Genomic DNA, 21,817 nt, shown 5'->3' with positions numbered 1-21,817 from the left:
CTTGTTTTATGTTAGAAAATATTCTTTAAAAATGAAAAACTGAAATATGTTGTTTGTATAAGTTTCATTTAAAACTGCAACCCATGATGATAAAGTTGCCTCTCACCTGTGCACTGTCTGCAGGTGAACTGTGGCCCGTTGGGCTCCTAGAGTGAGCATCCAGGGCAGGCAAGACCCCAGCTGCCTGCCATCCGGACTGCTCTCACCTCACTGTTGCCCTCTGCTGTCACCTGTGGAACAATAGAAATGTCACTGACAGCAGGGCTTGGGCCACACCGCAATCCTGATGCACGAGAGAGCTGCACACACAGACACCCTCCTACTAATATAAATGCAGCTAAAATAATACCAATATACAGCATATAAGAAGGGAATGGACTGACACCACTAATTGTAGACCTATGATCTTAAAGAGCGTATATGGTAAAGTATTTTATTGGTAATTTTAGACTTACATCTGCTCAATAGCGTGTTATTATCGGGGATAGTCAGTATGGTTCCTGTTTCTGAATTTATTTGAAGAAGCCAACAAAAATGTACTGTAGGTCAATATAAGGTAATTTAGATAGTATTCAGAAGTGGGCATGTACAGTAAATGGGCAATTAAATTGAATCTTACTACTGTAACATTTTACAGGTCAGACACAATTGTGACATTGGAGGCACAGGAAAAAGAAGAATGCGATGGGAAAAGACTCTCAGTAATTGGGGAATCTACAGAAGCAAGAAAAAAAGCAAATAAAGTACATGAGGCAACAGATTATGCTTAAACTGTTTAATGTATTGAACACCTGTGACTTGTTCATTTTCTTCCCCTACATTTTTAATTTAACAACATTCTTTTGATGCAAATGCATACAGTAGTTAGGTCTGGCACTTATTTCTTTGTTCATTACTGTATTATAGTGTATATCACTAGTACAGATAACAAAAGTTTATGTTTTCAAAAAAGGATGTTTGCTTTACTGTTATTTACTGTATTTTATTTATTTGATGTGTCTATGAGAATATTTTTGCTGTAACCCATTTATTTTTTGGTTTAGTCTTGATTTAGGACTAACATTAAACATCATGTCTGTTCTAGGCTGCAGCAAGGTTGACAACAGAGTGCCCTAGGTTGTTAAAGAACACAAAATACAGAGGTCTATCCAGACAGCTCCCACAACACTGCTTCAACTTGTGGTGGATGGTCAAGGCCGCAGGTCCAGGACACCCTGAACATAGGCACTGTAGACATACCAGTCACATCACCTTCAATCAATAACAATAATGCCAAGCTACACCCAAAAATAGAGGAATAATCATTGCCGGAGACAAATGTGAATCTTGAAACACTCCAACTGAATCTTGAAATCAAATGTTTTCTCTGGCATCTTACCTAAACCAAGCTGTTCAAACAAATACAAACTGTCAGCACAACATATGGCTGAGAACACAATGTTCAGAAGAAGGCCACTGGAAATCCCTCAACAGCAAAGGCTATCTACAGTAAGAGGACATGATTGACTGAACAAGAAGGGAACCAGTCAGCTAAAGGTAAGGATCCACAAAGGAATTCTAAAATATTTAAACCAGAATGGAAGAGGAAGAGGCTTAAGAAACAATTAATCATTAAAATGAGAACCTCACCAATAAATCAAAGTCAGGAAAGGAGTATAAAATTATTAAGTGAATCAATAAATAATAGTATAAGGTGAAAGAAAAAGGTTTATAAACCATGTTCAAAAACAAGATCCACTCAAGATCCACTCAAGAATACAAAAGTATTATGGGTGGTAAGCATGGTTAAAAAGGATCTTAGAGAGAGATAGAAAGGTCAAACATAGATATTTGAAGTAATAGAATATTAAAAAACAAAATTAAAAGATGAAGTATCTCATAGGTAAAGACCATAAATTGTAAAATTATAATACACTCAGCTTATAAATGAAATAATAGACATAGGCTCAGTTTTAGGAAAGACAAAACTCTATATTAAATAATATTAACATAGACAAAGAAGACATATTACAGATACTAGAAGCACTTAAGATAGACCTCCATGGCTTGAAGTATTCAGTCAAAATGTAAGGAACAAATTGTTTTTCATAGTCAATTAACAAAACTCCCAGAGATACCCGCCACCTGAAAAAATTATGAACCACGTTATCTTACTTTTATCATGTGTAAGGTTATAGAAACAATACTGTAAATGGAACTAAACCATCATATCAGTATTAGGATTATTCTATTTGAGCATTCAATAAAAGAGGATGAGGGAGGAGAGGAGTGTGTGTAACAGTATCTATTTAATTGCATTGTATTAATTTTATATAACATGTTATATGACATAAATAACTTGTGTATATGTTTAACATATACCTGTATGCTTTATATAACAATATATTTTGTTTTACCACAGAGATATAAGACCAGATCTACATACAAAGCACTCAGCTTCCCAATCTTCTATACCTCTTTGAAAACACAGGAATTTTAGTTCTTTAGTTCTGCAGTGAATTGGGACTTTTATTTTGGATTTGTGTTCAGGGATAGCCAAATAAAATATCAAATAAAGATCTCTTGATGAAACGAAATTGTTCAGAGTATGGGATCAGATAAGACTGAAATAAGTGCCTTAGCTGAGCCAGGGGTGGAGGCTATGAAAAAATATTTTGGACGAATTCTGAATGGGGCAGAGAGCTAGACTAGTCCACGACTATAATCAAAACACATTTTCTCTTTGAAATGATCAACACTCTCTTAATCACAAGAACCATTTCACATTGAAAACCTCTGGCAGAAAAAATAAGGGGAAAATCACAGACTGCAATTTAAGGACCAGCAAAGAAGACACGTCTGGGAAAAAAGGAACACAATACGATTCTAAGATATAGTCAACAAGGATTTTGAATTAGTAGGACTTGCTTAACAAACATGTTAGCACTTTGAGATCTTCGAACAGGCAACAGCAGCAATGGCTACAAATAGATTATATTGTAATGAATACGCCCCTGCACATAACAAGGAATTTGGTCCCTGGGCTGAGGAAGGTCTTCTTTAGCTCAGCCAGCAAGACCCATCTTGAGTGATGCTGGAGACCCAGGTTCACACCCATGTAATGGAGGGACGAACTGGGGTGGGAGTGGTGAGGGCACATGCCTGAGAACCAAAATCTGTTACATTGGTGTTAGCAGTAGGATGGGATTGCCCTTCGCTGAGGATGGCGAATTGAGCAGGGGAGAGTGTAACGAATACGCCCCTGTGCATAACAGGGATCTTGGCCACCTGGCCTGAGGAAGGTCTTCTTCAGCTCAGCTGGCAAAACCCCTGTTGAGTGACGCCGGAGACCCGGGTTCAAGCCCATGTGGTGGAGAGATGAACTGGGGAGGAGCAGCAAGGGCACAAGCTGTAGGACCTGAATCTGTTACAATATAATATAGTAGATTTTGATTTTTAGAAAAGTTTTTCTAAAGTTCCTCTCAAATGATTAACTGTCAAATTGAAGCAGTAGCTATTCAAGGTAATGCACATACTTGGAATACGGTACAAGACAGAGATTATACAGGGGCTAGGATAGCTTAAAACTAATAAATCGGCTGATGCTAAAGAAATGAGGGATGTTATTGGTGGATTCATATAAGGAAAAATAAGATATTTAAATTTTCACTCAGACTGGAATGCTAAATGCCATGCTCTCATTTCTGTTCGCGCTAATTCACAACTTCTTCTTCAGACTTGAAGATTGCTCAAATCTTCGTACAATTAAATAAAGCTCCCCATTTTCCCCACTTAAACCTCTAGGGGAGACGTAGCTAAGTTAAACTGAGAGTAAGAAAGTTAAAATGATTTTGAAAACCCTACCTGGACATATTTCCATTTTTCTCACTTTTTTCATACTTAACATTGTAGACAGCAGCAGAGAGCAGAGAGTTCATTCATTATGTGATGAATTCAAAATAAATCAATCTCTACTTCACAAAATACATCCTGAAATGTATTTATTATAGTCATCCTGCTATTAAATGAAAACAAGACAGTGGTCATGACAGGCAGGTCTGACAGAGGTTTGTCAATGTATGTTTGAAGTAAAATTAAAACTTTAACTTTATTATTAATGCGAGACCGTAGAATTTAACTCCAAAGTCTTTTCCCTAACTCTTTCCAGTAAGCCGTGGTCCACCAGGACCTATAGCAAAAGAACAGAAGAATTTGAGTTTTATAGAACATTCAGGTTTCAGGTTCCATGAAGCTGACAAACTACAGATGAAGCACTCAATACAAAGAGCTTCAGAATTCCAGTGTTTACAGGAAGCTTATACATTCTGAAGAGGCAAAAAAAATATTCGAAGAGCTCTAAAATTAAACAAAAAGACGCACAGGGGAGCTTATGAAGAGAAATCACCACTGTAAAGAGACAGATATAGAACAGATAGTCAAGTTTGAAACGAAGGAAAATGTGTGTGTTGGAGTTGGGGGGGGGTGGGGGGGGGGGGCGGGGGGTATGTTATTAAATCACTTGGAGATATCAATGTATTTTACCGCCAGGTCCCTGACTTTTGTCAGAGACTCATGGGAGAGCATGTAGGCAGCAGGCCAGCTTGACAGAGCTGGAAAGCCTGTCAGTGAGGCCATTGTAATGGGAGATTAAATAACTGAAACACCAAAAAGCTTAATTGTTTTTGAATAAACAATAAGGCTCAAATGCCCACTTCCAAACAAATATTGGGAGTCCAAACAGCCTTAGGTTTTAAAGCAGTTGTTTTGAATTTAAAAAATACAGATGCTCCAGAAAGTACTGTTCCTTAATATTAAACTATATAAACAATGTATTAATTATAGTCTATTATGACAGCTGGATTAAATACTTGTAATTAGACCAAGTTTCTTTCACTACAGTTTCCTAGTTCCTTGTTGACCATTCTTTTATGAAGCATTCTTAAAGCTTGTTGACTTTATTGTAGTAGAAAGGCTCTTCTAGTTGGCAGAAAACAACAGCCCTGGACCACTGAGTAGTTTCATTGTGTAATTAGCTCTAGGAGATTACTTTATAATAATTACTTTATAATTTAAAACTTATTTAAAAAACAGAGTCATAAGAACAAAGCAGTAACTTTCAACTTAATGGAGGTTGGAAAGCAATAACTCTGCAGCTGCAACCAAAGAATGCTTAATCTATATTGTAAATAGAAGATAATTTGCAATTTATCTTAGATCTAATGACCCTCACTGTAGCCTTTATCACAAGAGACATGACAGAAGATTCTTAATTACACAGTATATCACGTTTCGAGGACATTCCATTTCTCTGAATATCTGCTTTTATTAATTGATGCCATTTAAAACCTTTTCCACTTCTTATCATTTGCTTTCATCATATACTTTCTTATCATATTTGCTTTCTGAAGGCTCCGTTTATCAAATCATTCCAACCAGAACGCTGAAAAAATTCTGATGGCACTTTTGTTTTGCTATTAAGCTTCTTATCTATATACAACTCTACAGATATACTGCATGTTAGAGCCTTGATCTGTTTTTAGGTTTATAAATCCTGACCCAGAACTTATTTCTGTATATGGTTTTGTGCTGTGTTACACTCTGTTATCAGCATGTGGATTCTAGGGGTGTAATACTATTACATCATGGTGTTGACGATTTCTCCGTGGAACTGCATTCCAGTTATCTCCTGGAACAGCTTGTAAATTGCACAAAGCACAGATATTTTTCCACAATATGTTTAATTTGAGAAAACGTGGTAACACTGTGTATGAAGGGACATCTTACAGGAAATAATGATACTATTTATGGAACTTCAGCTTCTCTGTGGATACGAGGAGACACACTTGCAAGGAGTTGATGAAGTGTGAAGTGAAAGATAATCCATCCATCTAGTTTGTATCCAATTCAGTGTCAAGGGACAGCATAGCAGGGAAATCATAGTACCTGGAGTAAACTCACACAAACAAAGGGAGAGCATATGAACTCCACACAGAGAGTACCCCAGGACCAGAATTGAACCCAGGGCAACAGTACTCTGAGGCAGCAAAGCTAACCACTGTGCCATATAAATGTGCACATATAAAGCCTACATCAGTGCAAGCAAATACACTCAGAGAAGTCACAAACTCCTCCAAGCATCAGCTGGAAGTTAGAGAAAGTTGTTCTATTACAGCTTAATAGCCCTTCATTACAAATACATCCTATTAAATAATATAGCGTTTAAAACAATTCTAAACGGAAAAAAAACAGCCTTCAATGTTGACATTTATTACTGATTAACCTTTTTAATCAAAAGGAACATTTTTAAAAATTGTATTAATTAAAGTTTTTAGTCTTAGAAATCATTATATTTCTTAACCTTACACCCTGTTTCACAATCTCACCATCACAACCCTCTACACAGTGGTTGATGCCATCACTTCAGGGACTGCAATTATAAAAGTAGTCAAAGACATTGCCCGAAGGTTAGTATGGATAATATTGTTTTTTTTTCCCTCTGTCTTCATGCTGTTAATGAAGGCTTTAAAATCTTTTTTACAGCTCATTTCATTTGAGGCCAATTCCAAACCAACACATCTCTTCAAACTAATAAAGTATAATTACCTTTTTAAGCAATATGATTAGAAATGAATAAGTAATAATCAACTACATAAGACATGCACGATTCAAAGCAAGGAGAGGAGGTGTTTATTGACTTAGAATTGCATCAGCTCCTGAGGAGGTCAGTTGTCTTTATTTACATACCTGAGAGATGAGTCTGTTCCTTTTGTTAATCCACCAGCAGAAGTAAATTGTAAAGTGCTTAATCATTAAAGGATATGTCTGATTTGTTTCTAGTTTAAATAAGCACTCTTAAATTGATTATGTGCAAGGGTGTGTATTTCTCTACCTTTCCATCCCAGTTTACAATTCATCTTAGTCTGGAATGAGACAGGGACTTGTTTCATGGCCATTAATACACTTGGGATTATCATCAAACGTATTCTTCAAAACCTCTGCTGCATTTCCATTTTCCTACAGGTTTCATCTGCTCCAGAGAACTAGTTCTGAACTCTGAAGATGATTTTCTGAAGATGATTTATTATAAGTTGATAAATACTTAGTTGTCTATGTTTATTACTGAATGTGACTGTGAAATAAAGACATTTTCTAATTTGATTCTGATATAAATTGGTACTTTTACTTTTTTCTATAGAATGTTTGACTTCAGTGAATTTATATCCTGGAATGTTATCTTCTTAAAATATGAATATCAAAACAGGCTCCTCGACCCCTGATGTTTTAATGCAGTTATTTTTATAACAATACCTCCCTAACATCTATCCATTCATTTTCTAACTGATCCAATTCAGCGTCTTGGGGGATCCGAAGCCTATCCATGCAAAGGGAAGCCTTCCTACCCCTTATGTGTTCATACTCTGTGATCACTCTGACTTTATCTCTTGGTCCTCTAGGGGGTCTGAATGACAGGACATGTACCATTGGTCTCATTGATGTCCTTCATTATGCACATTAATCCATGTTTGGAAAAATCCTGGAATTGAACTAGATCTAGAACACAGACACACAAATGCTAGGAAGAGTTGCATGATATTATTAGGATTATAGGAGAAATGTTTTAAGAATATTCTCATAACATTGGATGTGTGCATGGCAATAGTGAACAGTTTCATGCTTTTTATCCCCCTTAACTTTCACCTTAACTTTCATAGCTCTTCCCTGACCTGGCAATATCTTTATTAAGTAAATTGAGGGATTCTGTGTTAGTTCAATGTTGTGCCTTAGCTTAAAAAATGTTAGAATGAACTAGCTTGTGTTTTTGAGTTTTTTTTAAAGGCAGTAGTTCTTAGAGCCTTTTGTTTATTACCATGCAACTGTCAAGCAAGGGCTCCTTACACAGAGCCTACAAAAAAGCCCACAGTTTTCAAACTTGGAAATATACAAAGTCTGGTTTAATTCTGGGCTTTCTGAACTTTTCAGAGTTTTTTAATTGAGATGCACACATTCAAAGTCAATAGCCCCAAAACATCATGCTGCCATATTTTGATTTTTTCACATATGCATATTGCACATATTCTGTAACATATTACTCACAGTTATATTTTAGATTACAATTAAAAAAATGTCCATTGAGTTGGACATGCAAGCATTATTAAGCATTATTAAACATTATCTCCCATTGAAAGAGAAAGGGTTGCTTATTATCATTTTTTAATTTTAATTAATAGATAATTATTAATTATGGTAGCTAATAGAAAGTCAAGTTGAGCAGACATGCATGGAAATAACAATCACATCAAAATGAAGGTTTTGTCCTTCCATTTGCTCTACAGACTTAATGGAGGAATATCTCTGTGATCTGTGCCCCTAGTTCATGTCCTAGTGTTTATCTACTACTCCAAACACACCTTTTCTCATCAGAAACATATCCAAGAACAATGAAATGATGTCGCAAGCAAAGCTTTGAGAGTACACTTACTGTTACTCCATCTAATGTTTATGTTAAATCTCAGGGTGTCTGTGTATTATAAGAATGTAAGGAAGTCTACAAATGAGAGGAAGATGCTCAGCACATTTAGCCTGTTTGGTAGTTAATAGTTCATATTAATTATGCTGAATGTCCTCTTCATCCTGATTAATTAACTACGAAACAGGCTAAAGCGCTGGATATACTCTTGATATTCCATTCTTCTGATGAGATGAGGATCCAATCCAGTCATTTCTTAAAAGAAAAAGGGTATCGGCATTAACAACACAGCTAGCTAACTTGTTCCATACTCCTTGTATAATGTCTGTGTAATGTAGGGGTCCATGTGTTTTTTCCATTCTCCTTATTTCTATGTGACTTTGATTTTGTCTAAATTCACACTGCATTCTCAGTTGATCTCTTTTTCTTTATGAGACCTCCATTCTGGAACTCTTTCCTTTATTTGGTGGTGTGTTGTGCCATGAGGCACTGGCACAGGTGATGGGAATGAAAGATGAAGTCAACAATAGTTTGCTTGAGAACACACTAGAATCACAGACCACTTCTCTATATTAAGCTAATAGCAAGATAATATTTCCTGAAGACAAATTATGATAACAGAAGATATACACTTATACAGTATGCAATCCAAGATGATAGATGGGACACAATTGGTATACTGGTTATAGCATCTTTCTTAAGGTGTGAGAAATATCCCTCCCCATATAGCAAAATGTCTTGTCCATCATTGTAGGAGGAAATTATGCAAATTCCTAAAACTGACCATAATGTGCCTTGTGAAAGGCACATAGAAACACAGATCTCTTTTTGAATAAACTAGATGAATGCATTTCATACCTGAAACAATAACATCTTACAGTATATGAATTTGGTTTCTGAAATGAAACACAAAAGTTAAATTAAAAAAAAAAGGTTAATCTTTTTTTTTATTTTGGATTTCCTCCAGGCAATGCCTAGGGCCAAAATATTTCTCACAATACACAGGAATCATGGCCAGAAGAGGGCAACATAGTCTGTATGTTCATTTTCATGAGGAAGATTGGCTGATGAAGGGTATTGATGTAATGAGTAAGGTGCTCTCCATGCATATTGCCTAAAACCCTTTTTGCCCTTTCAGAATTCCTTCAAATAATTGAATTCATGTTAAAGATTAGCATGCAGTACCATGAATATAATGATTTTTTGATTTTGCCCAAAGTATTTTTTTCATTACAGTGAATATTATTTTAGAAAAAAAAACATATGTTTTTTGTAACAAGAACACCTGTATTATATTGAGCAAACGTGTTTTATTCTGTTGAGACTTTTTTTCCGTTATCTGGGTTGATCAATAGAGGTTTAAAAGTTATGGTTACTGGTAAAGGTTACAGGCCAGCAGTGTACATACAGTATATGGCCAATGTTGAAAGCAATACAAGCTATATATCAAGCAAAGCATTTTTACACCAGGTGACAAATGTCATGTCATGCAGTCAGGTTGCCTTCAGGTTGTCTAGACATGACATTGATTCATCACTAAAGAAGACTTGGCTCCAATGCTGGAGAGTCCACCTGAGGTCACCCCACTCTCAATCTATTCAGTCATTGAGTATCGGTCAGCTCTGGCCTGCACGCAGCGAATATTTAGCCACCCTCACAATGATCCAATGATTGTGGATATGGAGATTGTGATCTATCGTTGATAGACTGGATTTGGCTGTAACATCCTGCCAGGATAAAAACTGCAAGGCTGGGAACACATCAGACAGTAACACTGTGTGCTGACTAAGCCAGTGTATGAATGACCTAGTTTTCCACTAATTTTCTTTTGATAAGCTTGGCATATTGCTTCAGTTCTGTAGATTTCTTTCTTGATTTTCACCAGAATTAAGTCCTCACCTTGTGCCCAATCAGCTCTCTCTCTAATGAGTGCATTGAATGCTTATATAACAGTCACTTGATTGGATCAAGGTAAATCATGAATAACCAACAAATAAGAATAATGATAACATATTAAATCAATAGCAATATTTCTAAAACGGAGTGATAAGCCTCTTTGAACGTTCAATATTTTTTTTTCTCGACAGTTGTGATGCTGCAGCATACAGGAAAATTGCAAAAAAATGAGAACAGGTTTGGAAATTACACATATTGTGTCAAAATCAAGCACATCAGTTCCCTGGCTTCAGAGATTTAATTTAATCATTTCACTGTATTACAGACACATGCGGAAGTATTCAAATGTTTGTGTTGCATATGGGACATATATATACACACACATGCTTGATTAATACTGTCTGAGTCAAGGGGACCAATATTTATATAAAATTCAAAACAGTCTGTCCTGTTAACGCTAGAACTATGCAGCATATGTGAAGTAGAAGATAGGCAACATAAACACTGCATGTTATAAGCATGAGAAAGTACAATACATTCTTGGGCCATAGAAACCTATGATTGACACTTAAAACTTAAAACTTGCTTAACTTGCTTAAAAGAAACATTTAAGTAAAGGTGCAGTGGTATTATTCAAAATACTGGAGCCATGACTACACTGTCCTGTGCCTAAGTTCACATTATTAAAACCACCTTTTAAAGCAGGAGTGCTTTAACCTTACAGTTATACGAGAAGCTTAACTTCTTTTTTTCTTTTTTCTTTCTTAGGCCCTGGTGTAAAGTCCTTGTTCTCCAGGTGGCTTTTCACTGGTGGCTCCAGTTTCCTTCCATTTTTTTACAGAGATGTTGGCTAGATTAATTGGGGTCTCTTATTTGTTTTAATGTCCCTTTCTTTGTAGTGTGTCTGCCCTGAGATGCACTATCACCCCGTGCACGGTGTAGTCTTTCCTTATGCCCAATTCAGGCTCCCTTTTGCCTCGGTTCCAAGGTATTCCTGGTAACAGATGGATGGATATTGTATTGTCCTGATGGTCAAAGCATTGTCCTTGTCTACAGAGCTAACTTAGGAAAGGGAATTCCTGTAGACATGGGTACAGTATGTATCAAAATTCCGAACTCATTTAATTTCAAGCACTTTAAACCAACTTCCTTCGAAACGGCAGCCTCTCACTGTAATCACTGGGCTTCAAGGCTTCAATGCATGTTATGGAGCACACCGTTTTTGCATTTTGCAGAAATTGAAGATCATTAAGTTTCTTTCTCAAAAATAAGTACTTCAGCTATATTTGTAGTTTCATTAATAATTGCTCAGAACAAGCACATAGACCTTTTGTCCTGGGAAATGATGGAATGGGGTAGGCATGTGGTTACTGATCCTAGAAACATTTTTAAAAGCGCTAGAAAAAGCTTTTTTCAGAGGGATAAAACAATGTTTACATTTACAGCAAAACTGATGTTTGACCTGGAGCAACTGATGGCAGCTAAAACTCTTTTCATTCCTTTCAGGCAGTAAAGATTAATTTAAGTCATTTGTAAACAATATATTACATTCTCCTTTAAACAATAAAAGTGGAATTACTGTATAACAAATGTTAAAATAGCAATTCAGGAAGAAGGTTAGATCCGAATCTTACACTTGGGAATTCCTTTCAGGTATCTCTATCGCATCCTCCCCACCTCCCTATTTCCATTCTTGAAACAGCTCCCTAGCTCAATCCTAACAATAGTGAGGGGGGATTGGGCAACGTATCCAGCCTCAGGTTTGTTCCATTCCAAGCCATGCCAAATACTTACACACATTCATGTTTCTCTCTCATTCATTAGAAACTACTGTAATAATAATAATAATAATAATAATAATAATAATAATAATAACAATAGTTCTTAGAAATGTAGAAAAGTACATTCCTTTAGGGAATGTACAGTGATTGCTTCAGAGAAAATCAAAATATTCAAGTTTTGTTACTGTGACATAAAAGATGACCACAACAATTTAGTGCTATGAGGACAACCCCTGGCTTACTGTGCTACAGACCATTTAGTGTTTATGTGAACTCAGAGGAAATCCACATCGGCAGAACATGGCCAGAACATATAAACTCCATGCAGATACTGTATCACCCCAGGAATTGAGTCCAGGTTCTTATAACAGCAAGGAGTGGGACATCCTGTCTTCACCACCACTCACTTGAATATAGAACTCCAAAGTCTATGTCTGCCTGTCTCTTTCTTTCTCACGCTGGTAAATGCTGAGCTGAGTAAGTCAGTCTCATCCCCATAGTCATCCACTATAGTTTGGTCTAATGCCACTTTCCCATGTGTCTGTTATTCTAGGGATTTAAAAGACACATTTTTTTCTCATTGTTCATTTTTTACATTGAGTTGTTAAGATACAAGCAAGCCTCATTTCCCACTGTCTTATTTTTCTTATCTTCACTTCTTTTAATAGTGTGTTCTATTGCTTCAACTCTTCCTCTCCATGTTATTGTTTAAAACTGAGAGACCTTCCTTTCTTCCAGTACTTTTTTTCTGAAGACTTCTCTATTGAGTGTTATCTTTGTACTCTGCCTGTTTCCACTGCGATTTTTCTAGTTCCTGCTGTTTTACTTTTAGGCTTTCCACAGTTGTAGAATGACAACACAGAACACGAAGGAGAAGAACAAGGAGGGGAGTCAAGTCAAGTATGTGTGCCTTATTTCCATTTGCAATCACCACTATTGTCTGGCCTGTTTGCTGCTTTTCACTTACTGTACACTACATTTGATGTCTCTGCACACCCTTCCTCTGTGTCGTGTCCACTCCTCCCTTGCTCATAGACCTGCTTGAGCATTTTATATTGTCAGCTCTTTGTGACAGTCTGATATATGTTATTGTCCTCAGTATTCAGGCCACTGATATACTCCCAAAAACCCCAACAAATACTTAATAACAATAACATGTCTGTCTGTCAATTCATTATGTTAATTGTGCAACTTTTCAACATTGTGTGCACAGGGCACATCACGTAACATGCCAGCCACCAGCTTCACACCAAAGTTAGCTCCTTATAGGTTTCTTGATCTCAGTGCTGCCTTTGACACTGTTGACCATAACATCTTGCTTTCTCGTCTCGAGACTGTGTTTGGAGTCTCTGACACTGCCCTCAAATGGTTTAAGTCTTACCTCACTGATCGCTGTCACTTTGTCTCTCTCAATGGGTACAGGTCTGAAATTGGTCTTGTCAAGTCTGGTGTCCCTCAGGGCTCAATACTGGGCCCCTTGCTCTTCAGCATTTACATGTTCCCACTTGGTCAGCTTTTAAGATCACATGGCCTCAGCTTTCATTTTTACGCTGACGATACTCAAATATACATCCATACCAAACCCGACACTGATGTGGCTGTCTCTATTCTATCTAATTGCATCTCTGACATAAAAATTTGGATGACTCAAAACTTCCTTCATCTTAACTGTGACAAGACTGAAGTCATGCTTATTGGTACCCCCCATCAACTTCGTAAAGCCAGTCCTGTAACCCTGTCTGTAGATGGCTCTGTACTTGAGCTCCAATCAAAATTGAAAAACCTTGGGGTTATATTCGATTCTGGCTTAACATTCGACCCACATGTACAGCATACTGTCAAAACATCTTTTTTTCACCTTAGAAATATCGCAAGACTACGCCCTATGCTATCATTAACTGTGGCTGAAAAGCTGATCAACATATTTGTATTCTCTCGAATTGACTACTGCAATGCTCTGCTCCCTGGGGTATCTAAATCTACTCTGAACAAGCTGCAGTATGTCCAAAATTCAGCAGCCAGAATCCTGACCAGATCTAGTGCAAGTGTTCACATTACTCCTATCCTGGAGTCCTTGCACTGGCTTCCGGTCAAATTCCGCGTAGACTTTAAAATCCTCATGCTCACCTACAAGGCTTTACATGGCTTGGCACCTCAATACCTGTCTGAACTTTTATCGCCCTACTCCCCACCTCGCAACCTCCGCTCTTCAAATTCTGCCCTCCTTACTGTCCCCCAAGCCCGTCTACATTGTATGGGCGACAGGGCCTTCTCCTGCTATGCCCCCAAGCTCTGGAACTCCTTGCCCAAGGATATTAGAGAGTCACCTTCTCTAAACTCCTTCAAATCCAGACTCAAAACCCTCCTTTTCAGAAAAGCCTTTACTTAACTGCTTCCATTCTTCACCCCTCTGCTCTTCTTAATACCATCTTCCACGGTCTCCTCTATTGTTATTGGTGTATTGTTGTAATTATAATTGTGTCCTGTCTTGTGAAATTTTCTTATTTATTGTTGTAGTCTTCTTATTTATTGTTATTGTCATCCTGTAAAGCGCTTTGAGAAGCCACCTTTAAAGGCGCTATATAAAATAAAGTTTATTATTATTATTATTATTACCCTGCACTGGTCTCTCAAATATGCCCCCACCTATGGAGAGTTGTGGGCCTGCTCTTTGCTCTTTGCATCGCCAACACCACACAACATTTTCCCAGTCAGAGTTGGACCCCAGTCCTGTAGCTATGTGACCACTGGAATCACAGCAGAGGGTGACTCACCTGAATCTATTGCAATGGTAGCTTTCCATCTTAATAAGATCACTAAGGAGATTGCAAGACAGCAGAAGGCTTTGATACTTCTATTAGAACACCAGTGCTGGAGGCTTCACAACCTCTTTCTTTGGAGAAGGACTGTAATAACACTTAGCCCTTTCTTGGGAGGTCTGTGTGGAGGTCTTTGAAGTCCTATAGTGCTGTCTCTGACATGAGCCCATTCCTGATGTGCTCCATCTCCTCTTCCAGCCCAAGGACATCTGAGTATTGACAGAAAGACATTTGTGCTAAGATTTCTTTTTCTTTGTTTGAAAGGGACGAAAGAAATTGGGCTTACTGGTTTTCCAGCTGTGGATGTTGTGGTCGCATAGTTTTGGTCTCAAACCACTACCCCCCTGTCTGTTATTCAGGGAATTCAAAAGAGGCCTTTTGATTCTCCTTGTTCACTTTAACAACTCTTCTGATGCCTCCCTCCTTAGAAGGCCTGTCTAAGGATTGTGTTTGTCTTGCCGAGTTCTTCCTGAAGAAGACCTTTGTTGCTGGAGCACCAACTATTAAGGCATTAAAACCATGAGTCTACTTCATACATCCTTGCATTCTATGATTCATGAACACCATATAATTACCAACAGAACTCAGATTAAAAAAACAGTTCTAATTCATATGTGCTTGCAATTGAAAAACATCTCTAAGTTTTGGAACTGGTACCGAAAATTCACTCAACAAGACTACTGAACTGGGACTGCCAAATTCTGAAGGACAGTATTGTCAGTGTAACCTTATTCAGTGTTGACCAATCCTTTAGACCGGACTTGCGCTTCAGGAAACACAATACAGTTTGTAGTACTTGCAATACTTGCTATATACAGTACTTGTCACGGATGTCGGAAAGGACAAACCGTAGGATGGTGGGAGAGCATAAGAGACATTATGTGTAGCGGCAAGACGGGGGTTAGCCCGGGCTCAGCTGTTCAGGAAATGCCGAATAGAAACCTATGCCCTCAGGTAGCGGACGTGGGGCGACCTGGTGCTAGGCAGGTTTCAGGACATTCGAACGTCAATGCTGAGCGAAGGCAAATGAAAGACCCGGAAATATATAGCCCCAGAGAGAGAGACACCGGAAGGACAGCAAAGAACCGGAAACAAGAGACAGGACAGAGTAGGAGTGCCCTCAGGCTGTAGAGGGCGTGACAATACTGATTCCCAGTGTTGCTCCGTCATCCCAACCCATCTGGAAACCCAGACATCCTCTCACCTCCGACATAGCATGTTGCCTATTAGCAGCTTTGCATCCTGTCCACCTAAGTGTTGAAGAACATCCATTCTGTCTATGCACTGAAATTCAATCTGATGCCATGTCCCTTTATGGAGGCTGTGGTCATGATACCTCACATTCTGTGAAAATAGGACAACTGGACAAACACTCTCTCTTCTCCAATACATGTCAATGCTTCAGCAGACACAAGATATCATCAGCAAAACATCTATGTCTTATATATAACGTTGTTATATACTGTAGGCATGGGATCCTTAATTGTTGGCATTCCATGAGAGAGCAAGCCTTCTTTTTTACAGGTTAGTCATGAAATAAACAGATCCTTCTGGCTATAAATACATTCATTTTAAAATAATTTGTTAACGGTATCAAAAGACCCAGTAAATGCAAATCGATACATTTTCAAGGAGGTTGGGCTGAAGAGGCTTGCTTGGAAAAAAAAGCACATGGAAACATGTAGGGTCTTGGCAAAGACACGTGTCTGTAGAAAAGTTTGAAAAATTGCTAGAAACGTTGGGCAGCTGTTGCAGCTGAACCGGAATAGGTTGAGGTTGGCATGGTGAGAACACTTGTGAGAAATCAGCACTTTCGGTTTCCTTTTTCAAATCAGCTAGGGTTTCCTGGCTTACTGAAATCGTGGAAGTGTTTGGTTTTCTTCCAGCAGACAGAGGAGCCACAGAGAGTAACACAGTAGAGTGAGATTGTGTCTGATGCAACTAATTGACAAATGCAAAAATGAAATGTGTAAGCAAAAAATTTGATATTTAGATAAAGTTTGGCAAACGTGAGCATGATTACATTAGGTTTTCCCCTGAACTATTTTTAGAAGATCCATCAATATTAAGAAATAAAACTATAATTATTGGTTTGGATAATTTTCTTTAACATTGGATGGCAAAGGTTTTCCCACAGGATTTTTGCCTATAATAGTATAGTTCACAAGCATGTGGTGTGATAGCACACTGAGCCGGACGTATGGGCGAAGTCATGTCATGGGCCATATTTCTACGAGAAATCTTCCACAAGAGGAAGAGCTGTGGGCTCAACATATCCATACAAAGAAAGGGCATAGACTGTGACCCACTTATTTTGGGTCTCCCTGCCCTCCAGATGGAAATATCCAAATTGATTGTTTGGTTAATGGCTACACTTGTTTCAGTAAACCAGGATTAAAGGAATAACAGTTTCCTCAGTTCCTTTCAGTGGAAATATAGATAACATACATACTGTATCTGACACAAAGGTGATGTTGATAACGTGGTCATGTTAATGAGGCCTTATTGATACTTGAACCTTGCCACACAGCTATAGCAAATGCTAAAGCAAATGTTTTATTTTAGAGAAAAACATTTATGAAAGGTATTTTGTTGTACAATTGTTCTTTAAATATCTGTAACTAATATAAGAATGTAACTGTAAATGGTATTATAAAGTAGACCATCCAAAGAAATGTGACACACACAATAATGAAGTAGGCACGCTACAGTTATGTGTTACAGATGTGGTGCTTAGTCACATTTAAACACCAGCAGGAATATAGTTAATCAGAAGAAATCCCCACAGAGGAAGCTGAAGGACCTTTTGAGCAATTTTTGGCAGCAGTTGGTCATTAATCTTGGGTAATTTATGACGTGAAAGAAAAAGGCATTCCTGTGAATAAATGCTACCAAAAGATTAGAAAAGGCACTTGGGATTTTAAGTCTTTTATTGTTGCAATGCATTTTGCTTTCTTTACATGACATTTGTTTTCAGCCTCCTGCTCCTGACCATTTGCAGTTCAACCTAATCACCAGCTGGCCAAACAGAGCCCTAGACTCTCTGAGACATTGGAGATCAGGCCACTTACTTCATTCAGAGCTGCCTTCCTTCATTTTTACTATTTAAACTGATACAGTACAACACTGTGCTGCTCCTTTTTGTACTAATCTTTTGCTAAAGGATTTCAACCGCAATGTACTCTGTACCCCTCTCAAAATGAGGATTTCTTTCCACAGCTCATGAATTACACAATTTGAACTCAGGATAGGAATACGTATGCTTTAGGACTCAGCAATCATGTGGTCTTGGTATACTTTTTTAGGTGTTGTTTTCTTTCATGGTCTTACAGTCAACTGAAGCCTTGAGGTGCTTGCTTTTATTTAAGGATGTTCTAACCTTATGAAGAAAATATATATTTTTTAAAATTATTTGGAGAAAAAGAAAAGAAGTACTCATATTTCTTTTTCTCCAAATAATTTTTCAGCTTTTACCCATAAGCTTTAAATGTATACCTCCTGAATGTTTTTTTTTTAATAGTTTGAGAGTTTCTGTAGAAAAAGAATTAGTTAATACTCCATAAAAGCACATAAATAAGTGTCAAGCTAGAGCTATAACTTTTGTAAATTCTGTTCATGCCCCATACATATCACGTATAAACATGGAAAATGGATGTGAAATTTCAAAAACACTATAAACATTTATCCTCATAAATTTTAGCATAGGCAGTTTTATTAGAAGCCAATGACAGTGTTTATTATTTCTGAGCATCATGTCACCTTTTATTGGAAAATCCTGGCAGTGCAGGGAATTCTGGGAAAATGGCTAGGACAGTTTTTTTATTGAATAGATCCAAAGACATAAATAAAAAAAAAAAACTTTTAGCCTTTGTACTTCTCTATTCATGACAGCCATCCTAAAGTATTTATGGAAGTGTTCTTTATTTCTTTCTTGTAACATTATTGGGATCAGCTGTAAAATATACAGGGTTAGATATTGGGAAATGGTGGTTTGAACTACAGTCCAGTAAGCCTTATGATTAATTAAACCATATATAGCTGACTGCCACATGTACCTGTCATGATCGCAACCCCTCGTCTTAAGGGCGCTCCAGCCCTCCCTTGTTTGTTTCAACTCCCACACCTGTTCCCTGTTCCAGCCCCTTTTCAGTTCCCCCTTAAAGCCAGATGCTGACACTAATCCGGGCTCTGCATTGGTTTCCGCACCAAGCGAGTCCGGGACTTGGATGTGCCTGGCCCCATTAAGGTTTTAGTTTCTGTTCCTGCTCCCCTCGCCGGTCCCGACCCGGTTCTGGTTTTAATTGTCTGTCATGGATGGAACGCCTGGCTTTGGACTTTTGCCCTGTTTTGGATTTCCCTTGTTGACTCCTCTCTGGATTGTTTGCCTCGGCCACACCTCCCCCAACCACCAGCACTCCATGGACACGCCTCCCTGTTTTCATTCCCGTCTCCTGCCTTTTTCCCCGTGATTTCTTCACTTTCCCTGGATAGTGTCATCTGCATTGGGTACGAAAAGAATTCTCCCCTGACCGTACCGGCATCACAATTTTGTCCAGAATCAATCGGCAGCTTTACAAACTCTTCATCATATCAATAGTCAAACTATCTCCATTTGTTTGAAAAGTAATCTACTGACTTCATAGCAGGTGAAGGCTATGAAGGCTGGCTATTCTCCTGATTTTGACCAAATCTAGTCCAATTTATCTCTTTTTTATTATTTTGTAAAGATAGAACTGCTTTTCCATTATTACTTTCTGAAACACGTTTGTCTTGCCACTTTTTCAAGCTCGGAAATCCCCCAGAAAGGCTGACCATATAGTACCTTTCATTACTGCCTGTCATAATTTAACAGTATGGAAAAGTGAAGAATTGCCTGGTACTTGGAAAAAGATATGTGTTTCATTTACGCTTACTCAGTCTTGAGCTACTTAGTTTTTAAATTGCAGTGTTTGTTTGAAAGGAATAGAAATACCATTCTGATTTCACAGTGGTTCTGTTCCAAGTTGTGTAGACTAATGGACACATGCACTACTGGTACACCAAAAGAATACCAGGCTATAAGATTCTTTAAATAACGTCCATTGCACTACCACAAATTAAAATAAGCACAGCAGAGTTTAGGATATTTATATTAACTCTCATTGTGCCATTTTGGTCATTCTGGTCATTTACCATCCCTTCATAACATTTGACAGAAGAAAATGAACCTCATATTTCTCATTTACTCCTGTATTTATTCATGCACACATTACAACAGATGTTCAAATTTATAATACATCCTACAACACTATACACAAGTGTCTTTGGTGCTTCTAGATGTTTGACATTGGATATATTCTAAGATAAGATACTAAGCCTTTTTGGTGGAGTACATCATGGTTGTATGATAACAGAGATGACTAATCTTCCTGGATGCAAATAAACTCCATTTAGGGTATTCATCTGCCCTTTTCTATCATTTCATATTGCATTACCAATTCACCCTTTCTTGCTATCAGATGTTAAATTACTGTGCCCTTTTAAAATGTCTCCCATTGGCCTTCAGGATCATTGACTCAAAACATGTATTCAGAGCTAAAACTGCCTAGTAATCTTTCAGAGACAAGTATGAGATCGTCTGTGACTCCAAACCTTTAGTCTTAAGCCACAGCCACAGGAGGATCAGGGAAATACTGAAGCAGGGATGTGGAAGAAAATGGGAAGCAGCGTTTTTAGGCTATTTCTATTCTTCCTAGATTGACAGAGGACTTAATGCGATCTGCACATGGTCACGCCCAGGAAGAAATGGCAATCCTAACCCTAACCTTAAACTTATTCTGGCACATCAAGGGCCACACACATGGACACTTTATAGACACCAATTAACCTATCCAGCATGTCTTTGCGAGGTGGCACAAAACTGGAGAATACAGGGAAAATATGCAAATTCAATACAGAAGGCATCCCAAGCCAGATCTGTGAGGCAGCGGTCCTATCCACTCCCTATCCGCTGTCCATGATTTAATATTTTACTTATTCAAAATAAATATATAAAAAACATATTCTGTCTCTTTTAGAGCTTCCATACATGATCGGCTAAGTAACTCAGATTTCCCATAACGGCCATACCCCCTAGAATATTCATTATAAGAAAAAATAATAAGAAAAAAATCCCCCAGATTATTAATTAATCACCCCAAGTATTTGGTGATTATTTATCAAGACATTGTATTATAAAAAGCTGACACCCTAAATGCTCTGATCATAATTAAGCAACATATTTATAAACTGAACTTTTTTCATGTGAGCACTGTGCACAAGTAAAGTCTGGAAAGTGTGGAATTTAAAGTAATCTGTGATACTCTATAAGACATCTGTCCCAATGGTTGCAGGAGGCAGAAGACTTCCCTGAACCTCAAGGGACTGTCATGTCATGTAACATGCAATGAAACAGCAGAAGATTTTTTCTTTTTCTTATGAGAGAATTTTGTGAAGATTGCACAAAATCATCATTTTAAAATCATGATTATGGCCTTTCATTGTATCCAGATTTATTTAGCATATCTTTATTTATTCAATAAATTAATTCCTCCCTGACAGTCTTTTTTATGTACAAAACAAACAGTTGGATTTTGTGGTGAACATACAGTATGTAGGCTAAATGCTCCCACGAAAAGTACTAGCCATTTGGATTTGCTGCAAGAAGACATATACTGTAGCTATTGCCATTACACAAGTCTCATTTGAAGCAACAAGATTTTTGAAGATTTGCTTACAGATTTCTGTTCTGTTCTATAGGAGCTACAGTATGATTTTTTTGTATACTTCCTGATAAATCTGATAATCCTTGTGTGAACTTTGATGACATTACCGCACTCCTACAGAATGAGCTTTCA

General features: G+C 37.7%; 1 protein-coding gene across 2 annotated transcripts in view; it reads right to left on the bottom strand.

Annotated features, from left to right (window-relative positions):
- Positions 1-21,817, bottom strand: part of ngfb (nerve growth factor b (beta polypeptide)) — a 40,797-nt gene that overhangs the window by 4,644 nt on the left and 14,336 nt on the right. The window contains exon 2 of one of the 2 annotated variants that reach the window (XM_015342140.2): positions 107-230. The exons of the other annotated variant lie outside the window; for it this stretch is intronic. The gene's annotated coding sequence lies outside the window, so the exon portion shown is untranslated. The remainder of the gene's footprint in view (positions 1-106; positions 231-21,817) is intronic. 2 annotated transcript variants of the gene reach the window in all.

The sequence above is a fragment of the Lepisosteus oculatus genome, chromosome 5 (assembly GCF_040954835.1).
Source record: "Lepisosteus oculatus isolate fLepOcu1 chromosome 5, fLepOcu1.hap2, whole genome shotgun sequence".
Lineage (NCBI taxonomy): Eukaryota > Metazoa > Chordata > Actinopteri > Semionotiformes > Lepisosteidae > Lepisosteus > Lepisosteus oculatus.
The sequence above is the reverse complement of the archived record's forward strand: the minus strand, read 5'-3'. Positions and strand labels throughout refer to the sequence as shown.